This window comes from Dipodomys merriami, unplaced genomic scaffold (genome assembly GCF_024711535.1).
Source record: "Dipodomys merriami isolate MVZ:Mamm:240054 unplaced genomic scaffold, mDipMer1.0.p SCAF_14, whole genome shotgun sequence".
Lineage (NCBI taxonomy): Eukaryota > Metazoa > Chordata > Mammalia > Rodentia > Heteromyidae > Dipodomys > Dipodomys merriami.
Genome location: NW_027202715.1, coordinates 8,853,847 through 8,865,349, shown reverse-complemented (window position 1 = coordinate 8,865,349; position 11,503 = coordinate 8,853,847). Strand labels below are relative to the sequence as shown.

At 37.8% G+C, this 11,503-nt stretch overlaps 1 non-coding gene across 1 annotated transcript; it reads left to right on the top strand.

The window, feature by feature from the left end:
• The first annotated feature begins 3,094 nt into the window (after positions 1 to 3,094).
• On the top strand, positions 3,095 to 3,198 carry LOC138826226 (U6 spliceosomal RNA). The gene has a single exon (XR_011371588.1). It is a non-coding gene; the product is annotated as a U6 spliceosomal RNA (small nuclear RNA).
• The last annotated feature ends 8,305 nt before the right edge of the window (positions 3,199 to 11,503 follow it).

Below are 11,503 nucleotides of genomic sequence, written 5' to 3'. Positions count from 1 at the left end.
TCTATCTAAGTACAGTCATACAATGTGTAGATATTAAATCTTTGGAGCTGCTTTGGTTTTATTTCTTACAAACAGCATCCTTGGTGCACACTGGGACACACTTTGGTGATGTTCACTAATGAGTGGAATTACTAGTCGCAGGGGAGTCATTGCTTGGATTTCAGTAGATAATTTCAGTCTTTCAAAGTGTTTCATCATCTTGTATCCACAGAGCTCTGAACATATGTTACAAGTGGTTCCTGTCAAGTAGTTCTCAAAAGTGAACATGGGTACAATTTCAATTTCACTGATGAGTGTCTTATGGCTATATCAGTTTGTACTTTTCTGATTACACATGAGATAAACACATCCTGTATGTGGTGCACCTTTCTTTCCCTAGTGAGCATCTTCCAATTTCTTGTATATTTTCCTGGAAGATTATTTCTTTTTTCCATTAATCTTTTATATAGGCTTTCTATTCATGAGTCTCTTTTGTATGTTTGAAATGCATATTCACACTCTGACTCAACAATTATATATTTACGGGTTCCTTGTGGGCCTGAGAATACTTGTGCCATAGTTTACTCTTCCTTTCCCTGCTGGAGGGGAAGCTTGAAAGTTGTATATTTGCAGTCCTAGGAAACTGGATTATACTGGTTCCTTCCAGATTGCATGTGAGTCAGTACAGTGACCAGTCCCTCAGAAAGTATCCCCTAAGATTTTCTTGGAGGATTATTACATAAAGTAAAACTTACTGAATTCCTGAGGGCTAGTTAGTCCCAATGAAATTAGATATAATAATTATTTGTTTCTATTACTTATTCACAAGACATTACAGGACAAACATTACTAATTTTTACAGGTAAAATTTAGATCCATAATATCAATACATTTTTTTCAGATAAAGTCAATAAAAGTACTGACTCCAATTCTTATTATTTAATAGTTCATTCCATATTCACAAAAGAAATAAACCTTTGATGTTCTTCAAAAGAAAAAGAAAAAAAAGAACTATCCCCTAAAGCTGGCACATAAGGGCTGCACTACACTTCTCCAACCGTCCTGGAAAACATTCCTCAGTTCTTCCTCTTCTCCAACTCTGGTGGAACCATGCTGGCTTCTTAGTTGCCCCAGACATCTGGACTGTGCTGGTTCTTCCCTTATTCTTCCAGGAGTCATTTGGATATTTATACCATCATTATAGACTGTACAAAATGATAGGTGGTAACACAAATGCTGGCCTCTCCAGGATCAGCAAAGTGAAAAGGCTGGGATATTGAATGCCACTCTATGTCCCCCATCCTGGGGACACATCATGGCTGATGCTGAGCAGTGCCACCTGGGAGAGGATGTGATGGATGAGGGAGAACTGGATTTCTTCACTGTGTCACCTCTTCACTTGGTCAATTCTTAACTATGTCACTTCTTCCCTATTTCACTGTGATTGATCTTCACCTGTTTCTCTAAGAAATTTTGGACTTAATTTTTGTAAAAATCTGTAGAAAAGTAGGGCTAGATTTTATTGTTTTTTGTTGTTGTTGTCATCACTTCTGATTTTCTGTTCTCTAACACTTATACTTTAATGCCGTTTTCAGCCATTGGAAGATATGTTTAATCATGGATTCTATCTCTTTGACATGATACATAGCTATTTTAAACACTATTTTGCTATCTTCAAAGCCAAGAGCCCTAGTGAATCTGTTTAAATGACACCCTGTTGCTCCTGGCTCACAAAAGGTATGCCTGTTGCTTGTTGTTTGGAGATGTTTGATTTGTCAAATATACAGAAACAGATAGAAGCCTAACACGCTGTTTCCCCTGTATTTATGTGTTTTCCATCCTGTCATGTTCCTGAATGTTGCCCTACAGAATGATAGAGAATAGGCAGTCACAGGTGACTTTAGTCTGATTGCAGCTGCATGATTTACAGATGAAGTTGGCTTTTTCTGAGTGCCCATTCACTGTAATGGTCATCTTTTCTTAGGAGTTCATTGTTATGAGGCTTCATCACAGACCAATGGTCATAACAGAATCTAGACTTCAATGAAATTCCCTCTCAGGGGGTGACCAGAAGAGTTTGCTTGGCTACTGAGCCCTCATTGGCGACATATGATAAATGCTTGCTGAGAGGGGAACAGCAAGCTCAGGGGCTGAGTAAGTTCCTCAAAATCATTTAGTATAGGTTAGAATAGACACGTGATGTGTATTGTGGGCTGCTAAAGACTATATGCCCTTATTGATAACTTTGTCCATCATTATGTTATAAACATTCAAAGAACCTCTAGCAGAAAAAAAAAGTTCCTCTGCTCTGAAAATGTTTAATAGTTTGACAATTTTGGTTTTGGCTTTTGTTTATTATATTCTTGGAAACTTTCTTTCTTTTACAGCATTATTAGCTCAAGATAGTTTAAAAATATTCATCCAGATTTCTAATTTCTTCTCAAAGAAGTGCCATTCCAAATGACCAATGTGGCATTATTTGAATTCTGCCATGTTTTGCTGCAGCCTTTTAAAAAATATTTTATATGTATATAAAAATAGTTTTCACACCACCACTTTCATTCAGTTTCCTTTTCATCCTCTTTCCATACCTCAATTTATTTCTTCAATTTAAAGTTCACTTCAGGAAGTGGAGCTCTGGCACAAGTGACAGAGCACCAGCCTTGAACAAAATATGTAAGGGATAGCACCCAAGACCTGGCACCATAAAAAAAAAGATTGATTACTTCAAATCCATACCTTCTCTCAATGGTTTTTTTTTAATGGAACTCATCTAGAGTCAGAAGAAAAAAGCACTTTCGTATAGAAACATACTTAGAGAAAAGAAGTTCAATTCTGCGGAGTCCATACGAAATAACACAAATGAAAACACATATGTTGGACAATAACTGCCTTGGTGTGACCTTTTACATTAGATCAGAAGAGTCACATGATCATTCACAAAGATGTTATGGAAAATCTTGAAACTGTCTTACCTTAGCCTACATCAGAAGAAAAAATGAGCACAAGAGCATTTTACATATTAAAAATGCTTAAGAAAGACATTTGATGCAACTGTCAAAAATTTTGTTAGTGATTTCTGTTGCTGTAGTTTTATTTTAGAAAAGATAAAGCAGTGTTCACTTGGGCAGCACATATACTAAAATTGGAAGGATACAGAGATTAGCATGGCCCCTGTGCAAGGATGACTCACAAATTCGTGAAGTATTCTATATTTTAGAACATGTGGAAGATAGAATCTCTGGAATTTAGGACAGCCTAGACATTATAGAGAAAGAACAGACTAGTATTCAAGACAAATCCAAAAAATATGATAGATCTATTGATCATCTAGAAGATGCCATCAGAAGGCCTAATTTAAGGAAAATGGGTATAGAGGAAGGCCTAGAGACAGAAATTAAAGGTCTAGGAAATCTATTTAACAGGATCCCAGCAGAGAACTTTCCAAACATGCAAAAAGATAGGCCCATTCAGATACAAGAATCCTTTAGAGACGGGCGCTGGTGGCTCACGCCTGTAATCCTAGCTACTCAGGAGGCTGAGATCTGAGGATCGCGGTTCAAAGCCAGCCCGGGCAGGAGAAACCGTGAGACTCCTATCTCCAATAAACCACCAGAAAACCGGAAGTGGCGCTGTAGCTCAAGTGGTAGAGCGCTCGCCTTGAGCTGAAGAGCTGAGGGACAGCGCCCAGGCCCAGAGTTCAAGCCCCACGACTGACAAAAAAAAAAAAAAAAAGAATCCTTTAGAACCCCAAATAGACCAGACCAGAACAGTACATTCCACCATCACATTATAATCCACACAGGATCAATTGAGACCAAGGAAAGGAACCTCAAAACTGTCAGGGAGAAAAGATCAATCACCTATAAAGGGAAACCAATCAAAATAACTTCAGATTTCAGGAGGCTGCAATGCTTGATAAGAAATGTACTCATTATCTTGCCCATGTAATTGTAACCCCTCTGTACAGTATGTTCACAAAAAAATTAAAATTAAAATTAAAAAAATAACTTCTGATTTCTTAGCAGAGGCAATTAAAGTAAGAAGAGTTTGGAATGATATATGCCATTCCCTAAAGACAAACAACTATCAACCAAGAATGCTGTTCCCACTACACTCTCCTTCATAAAGGAAGGACAAATAAAAACCTTCCACAGCAAATGAAAATTGAAACAATATATCTCCACCAAACCAGCCCTACAAAAGATACTTAAAGATGTCCTACACATAGAAAACCAACAAGGGTAAAAAACAGCCCCCAAACAGAGAATCCAAGAAGCATAGGAAGAACCCAGTTGTCACAGCCCACAAAAAAAAAAAAAAAAAAGGATAACTAGGGATACAGGTGGACCTATTGCAACAATGAGATGTACAAGTTGTTATGTCGAAAAATGAACTTTACAATTTTGGTGGGAGGAGGGGGGAGGATTGGGTAGGGAGGAGGGGGAGCATGGGAATGGATGGGAAGGGGAAACAAAGAGGAGGCAATAAAGCTTGATAAGAAATGTACTCGTTATCATGACGGTATTATCACAATTTAAAAATGAAAAAGAAAAAAGTGGATAACATGGCAGGAACTACCAAATACTTCTCAGTCCTAACTCTCAATATTAATAGACTTAACTCTTCCAGTTAAGTGACATAGACTGTCTAGTTGGATCAAAAAGCAAGATCTTTATAAATACATTAGAAAAAATAGCAAGAAAGACAAAACCATTTGTGTCCCTATCTTGGGGTTCATTTCACTTAACATCATCTTATCTCATTATATGCACATAGCTTTTGACCTTTTCTGCTTGTCCCAGACACATACTAGTTATTGCAAATAAGGGAAACCATAGGACCTATGTTTCTCACTGTATTTGATGTCGGTATAATTTGGGGAGGGGAAAGGAAAAAACAAAATGTTTAAATCGGGATACAGGTTAACCCATTGTAAAAATGAGATGTACAAGACACTGTTGAACAACAAACTTTACAATTTAGGTGGGATGGGGAGAGTAGTTATGGAAATGGGAGGGAAGAGATGGTAGGGGGAAAAACAAAGGAGGAGGCAACAATGCTTGATAAGAAATGTACTCAGTACTTTGCTCATGTAACTGTAACCCCTCTGTACAGTATTTTCACAATAAAAAGCTTAAAAGCAAGATCTTTCTATCTTCTGCCTTCAAGAGACACACCTTGCCCACACAAAAAACATATTTTGAAAGTGAAAGGCTGGAATAAAATCTACCAAATGCCGGGAGCTGGTGGCCCGCGCCTATAATCCTAGCTACTCAGGAGGCTGAGATCTGAGGATCATGGTTCAAAGCCAGCCCATACAGGAAAGTCTGTGAGACTCTTATCTCCAATAAACCACTAGAAAACCAGAAGTGGCGCTGTGCCTCAAGTGGTAGAATGCTTGCCTTGAGCTGAAGAGTGCAGGAACAGCGCCAATGCCTAGAGTTCATGCCCCATGCCTGACAAAAAAAAAATCTACCAAGCATATGGCCCCCATATACAAGCAGGAGTTGCAATCCTAATATCAAATGAAATAGATTTCAAATTAAAATTATCAAGAAGTTTATAAGAAAGTTATTACATGCTAATTAAGGGATCTCTCCTTCAGAAGGATATTACAATTGTAAATATATATTCACCAAATAATTTTAAATATCTATTCACCAAAAAACAGAGCACCCAAATTTATCCAAGAAACACTACTTTCCCTAAAACCTCACATAGATCCAAATGCATTAATTGTTGGGAACTCTAACACACCACTATCCCTCCTGATAGATAAACCTGGCAAAAACTCAACAGAGAAATCTCAGATCACAGATTAATTAGACTTAAAAGAAATCTATGGAATATTTCACCTAGCAGTGGCAGAATACATGTTCTTCTCAGCAGCACATGGACATTCTCCAAAACAGACCACATTTTAGGTCACAAAGCGAATTTGTCCAATTTCAGATACATTGAAATTATGCCCTGCATTTTCTCAGGGCACAAGGGAATAAAATTAGAATTCAACACCAAAACCCACTGAAGAAAATCTTATAACACATGGAAGCTGAACAACATACTGTTGAACCAACAGTGGGTCATGGAAGAGATTAGAAAGGAAATTCAAATGTTCATGATATTTAACAAAAATGAACACACAAATTACCAATTCCTCTAGGACACAACAAAAGCAGTATTCAGAGGCAAGTTTATAGCTAGGAGTTACTACATCAACAAACTGGAGAGCTCTGAAACCAACAATTTAACAATGCATCTGAAGCTCCTTGAAAAAGAGCAACAACCTAAAACCCAATCCAGTAGACAAAAACAAATTATTAAAATTAAATCACAATTTAATTAATTAAATTAAAAAAAACATACAACCAACAAAACAAAGAGCTGGTTCTTCTAAAAACTTAACAAAATTGACAGACTCTTAGAAAATCTTATCAGAAAAAGAAGAGAACACATCCAAATAAACAAACTCAGAAATGAGAATGGAAATATCACTGAAAGATTGAAATTGGGGCTATGTCCATTTTACAATATGGGCCATGTCTATTTTACAATATGCTAACTGCTAATTCTGCTTCTGTAAACCTGCTTGCGCTAACACTGACTCTTCCCCTCCCAGAAATAAGTTAAAAAGTTAAGAAGTCCAGATGCAGGCAGGCCCAGGGACAAGGTCTGCAAACATAGATAAAGAACAAAAGAATATGTTCTCCTGAATTCCTGTGTAAAAACTCACGGCAGGGGGCTCAAGACAAGGACCATCTGGCCAGCTAACTATGTCAAATGTCAACCAATCGCGAGCCTGTAACTATGTGGACTCCCCCCCCCCCCCCAGGGAAGCCTCCCCCTAGAGAGCCAACCAGTTTTCAACAAGTGTTACAAAACTTCCCCGGCAGAGGGCAGAGCTGAGCCAATCCTGGGGAGCCTGGGTCTTATGCTAATCCTGTGGGTTTTGTCTTTAAAAGTGCCTGTAACTGCTCAGGGCTTCCAGTCTGCCTTGGACAGGGAGCCCATTTGCGCAAATGCCTAATAAAATCCTCTTGCTTGTTGCATTTGCTGGTTTGGAGTCTTGGTTCTTGGGGTGCCCTCCCATTGAAGAAAGCATCCCAGTGAGTCTGGGGTGTTTCAATCACCACAGAAACAACCAAGATTTAGAACATTATAAGGGAAGACTTCGCAAACCTTTATCCTAGTAAGTTTCAGAATGTGGAAGAAATGGACGATTTCCTAGCAAATATTGACATGCCCAAACAAAACCAAGATTATTTAAATCAACTTAACAGACCCATATCAAGCATCAAATAAAAAACAGCAAGAAAAGCCCTTCTACTAAAGAAAAGTCCAAGACTGGATGGATTTACAGCTGAATTCTACAAGGCCATCAAAGCAGAATTCCCACCAATACTCCTCCAACTCTTCAATGAAATTGAAATTGAAAGTGAAAGTTTATACTCCCACCAACAATGAAGTAAGGTTCCCTTCTGTCCACATCCCCTCCAGCATCTGTTGTTATTAGAGTTCTTGATTTTTGCCATTCTCACTGGGGTGAGGTGGTATCTCAATGTTGTTTTGATGCATTTCTTTTATGGCTAGGGAGGTGGAGCATTTCTTCATGTGTCTATTGGCCATCCTTCTTTCTTCTTCAGAGAAGTTTCTCTTTAAGTCATTAGCCCACTTATTTATTGGGCAGTTGTTTCTTTGAGGATTTGTTGTTGGGGGATTTAATTTTTTGAGTTCCACGTATATTTTAGATATGAGACCCTTGTTTGTTGTATGGCTAGTGAAGATCTTCTCACAATCCGTGGGCTTTCTATTGATCTTGCTAGATATGTCCTTTGCCATGCAGAAGCTCTACAACTTCATGCAATCCCATTTGTCCAACCTTTCTTTGATTTGTTGTGTTTCCAGGTTCAACCACTTTGGAAAGTAGTATGGAGGTTCCTCAAAAGACTCCACATAGAGCTCCCCTATGACCCAGCAGTCTCACTTTTGGGCATTTACCCAAATGTTTACAAACAAGACCACGCTAAAGCTACCAGCACAACTATGTTTATTGCAGCATTATTTACCACAGCTAAGATATGGAACCAACCCAGATGCCCCTCAGTAGATGAATGGATCAAGAAAATGTGGTATATATACACAATGGAATGCTATGCCTCCATCAGAAAGAATGACATTGCCCCATTTGTTAGGAAATGGAAAGACTTGGAAAAAATTATATTAAGTGAAGTAAGCCAAGCCCAAAGAAACATAGGTCCCATGATTTCCCTTATTTGCAATATCTAGTCAAGCAGAAAAGGTCAGATAAGGTGATGTTAGGAAAATGAACCCTAAGATACGTATTTTAAATGTTTTTTTTTTCTTTCATGCATTTGTTTCTAACGCAATTATAAGATTATTTCTTTGTTGCTTTGTATGTCCCTCCCCCACAGTATAACCCCTGCTTTAACTGTATTTGATGTCGGTATAATTTGTGGAGGGGAAGGGGAAAAACAAGTCGTTTAAATAAGGATACAGTGGACCTGTTGCAACAATGAGAAGTACAAGTTGTCATGTCGAAAATGAACTTTACAACCTGGGGGGGAGGATTGGGGGGGGGAGGGAGGATGGGAAGGGATGAGAAAGGTAAACAAAGGAGGAGGCTACAACGCTTGATAAGAAATGTACTCACTATCTTGCCCATGTAATTCTAACCCCTCTGTACAGTATTTTCACATTAAAAGAAAAAAGAAAGTGAAAGTTCACTACCAAACTTTTTCTATGAAGCCAGCATAACCTTCATCCCAAAATCAGACATGGACTCATCAAAGATGAGAAATATAGACTCATTTCTTAGATGAACTTTAATGCAAAAGTTCTCAACAAAATTTTGGTCAACAACTCAAAAAAATCATACACCATGATCAAACGGGATTCAATTCAGGAATGCAAAGCTGATTCAATATATGCAAATCAATCCATACAGTTCATCACATCAACAAGAGCAAGGATAAGAACCACATGGTTATCACAATAGATACAGAAAAAGCGTTTGACAAGATCCAACACCCCTTTATGATGAAAGCTCTGGAAAAACTAGGAATCCATTGAACATTCCTCAACATAATAAAGGCTGTGTATGACAAATCTATAGCCAGCAGTTTACTTATTGGTGAAACACTAAAGTCACTTCCTCTAATTTCAGGAATGACACAAAAATGTCCACTCTCTCCACTTATCTTCATTCTAGTATTAGAATTCCTAGCTATAGCAATAAGAAAAGAAGCAAACATAAAGGGGATCCAAATAAGGAAAGATGAAGTAAAACTCTCTTTCTTTGCAGATGACATAATCTTGTACTTAAAGAACCCTATGTACACCACTTCCAAATTACTCAACCTGATATGAAAATTTAGCAGGATATAAAATTAACCATCAAAAATCAATGCTTTGTTGCCTCCTCCTTTGTTTTTCCCCTACCATTCCTGCCCTCTTATCTCCACGACTACACTCCCCCTGCCTTTCCCGCCAAAGGTGTAAAGTTCCTTTTTCGACATAGCATCTTGTACTTCTCATTGTTGCAATGGGTCCACCTGCAACAATGCTTGATAAGAAATGTACTCATTACCTTGCTCATGAATTGTAACCCCTCTGTACAGTATTTTCAAAATGAAAAACTTATTTTAAAAAATCAATGTCTTTTCTGTATGTCAATAACAAGAGCACAGCGAAAATAGCCCCACAAAAAATAAAATACCTAGGCATTAACTTAAGAAGTGAAGGACCTCTATGATGAAAACTTTAAAAACCTGAAAAAGGAAATTATAGCAGAACTAAGGAAGAGGAAAAACCTCCCATGCTCCTTTGGCAATACTGCCAAAGGCTATCTACAAATTCAATGCAATACATATCAATATCCCAACCTCATTCTTCAATGAAATAGAAGAAGTAATCCAAAAATTCATATGGAATATTAAAAGACCCTGAATAGCAACAACAAACTTAGCAAAAAGAATAGTGCTGGATGAATACCAATACCAAATTTCAAACTCTATTATAAAGCTATAGCAATCAAAACAGCTTGGTACTGGCCCAAGAACAGATGTGAAGATCAATGAAATAGAACTGAAGACCCAGAAATGAACCCACCCACTTATAGCCACCTAATCTTTGATAAGGTATCTAAAAAAATAGAATGGAAGAATTACAGCCTCTTCAGTAAATGGTGCTGGCAAATCTGTTTAAACACTTTTAGAAAATAAAAGCTAGATCCTTATATATCACCTGCACCAGAATCAACTCCAAATGGATCAAAGACTCCATAGTAAAAGCAGACACCCTGAAAACATTACAGAAAAGAATATGAGAATCTCTAGGTCTCCCTGTCACTGTATTAACTTTTCTTAATAAAGACCCAGAGTCACAATTCAAAGAAAGGTTGGACAAATTGCATTAAAGTGCAGAGCTTCTTCATAGCAAAGGACATACCTAGCAAGATCAATAGAAAGCCGAAAGAGTGGGAGAAGATCTTCACTTGCCATACAACAGTCAAGGACCTCATATCTAAAATATAGTCAAAAAATTTAGTCCCCCAAAAGAAATCCTCAAAGGAACAACTGCCCAATTAATAAGTGGGCTAAAGACTTAAAGAGAGACTTCTCTGATAAGAAAATAAGAATGGCCAATAGACACATGAAGAAATGCTCAACTTCTCTAACCATAAAATAAATGCAAATCAAAACAACATTGAGATTCCACCTCACTCCAGTTAGAATGGCTATAATCAAGAACTCTAATAACAACAGATGCTGGCCGGGGGAATGTGGACAGAATGGAACCTTACTGCATTGTTGGTGGGAGTGTAAACTTGTTCAACCACTTTGGAAAACAGCATGGATGTTCCTCAAAAGATTCCACATACAGCTCCCCTATGACCCAGCAATCCCACTTCTAGGCATTTACCCAAAGATCACAAACAAGGCCATAAGATAAATCTACCAGCACAATTATGTTTATTGCAGCATTATTCATCATAGCTAAGATATGGAACCAACCCAGATCCCCCTCAGTAGATGAATGGATCAAGAAAAGGTGGTATATTTATAGACAATGGAATTCTATGCCTCCATCAGAAAGAATGGCACTGCCCCATTAGTTAGGAAATAGAAAGAGTTGGTAAAAATCATATTGAGTGAAGACAGAGAGACCCAAAGAAACAGAGGTCCCATGGTTTCCCTCATTTGCAATAACTGGTATACACCTAGGATAATCTTACCAGACAAGCAGAAAAGGTCAAATCTATGTACATATGACCATATAAGATGAAGCTAAGCATAATCACAAGAGTTTTTTTCCCTTTGTCTCTGTTGTTTTCAATGTACTTATAATGTACTATGTGATTTTTTTGGTTTCTTTTGTATGTTCCTCCCCCATGGAATACGCTCTGTTGTCACTGTATTTGATTTGGGTGTCCTGCATCTTGTATATACATTTTTCTAATTTGGGGAGGGAAAGGGAAATAACAAAATGCTGAAATAAGGAT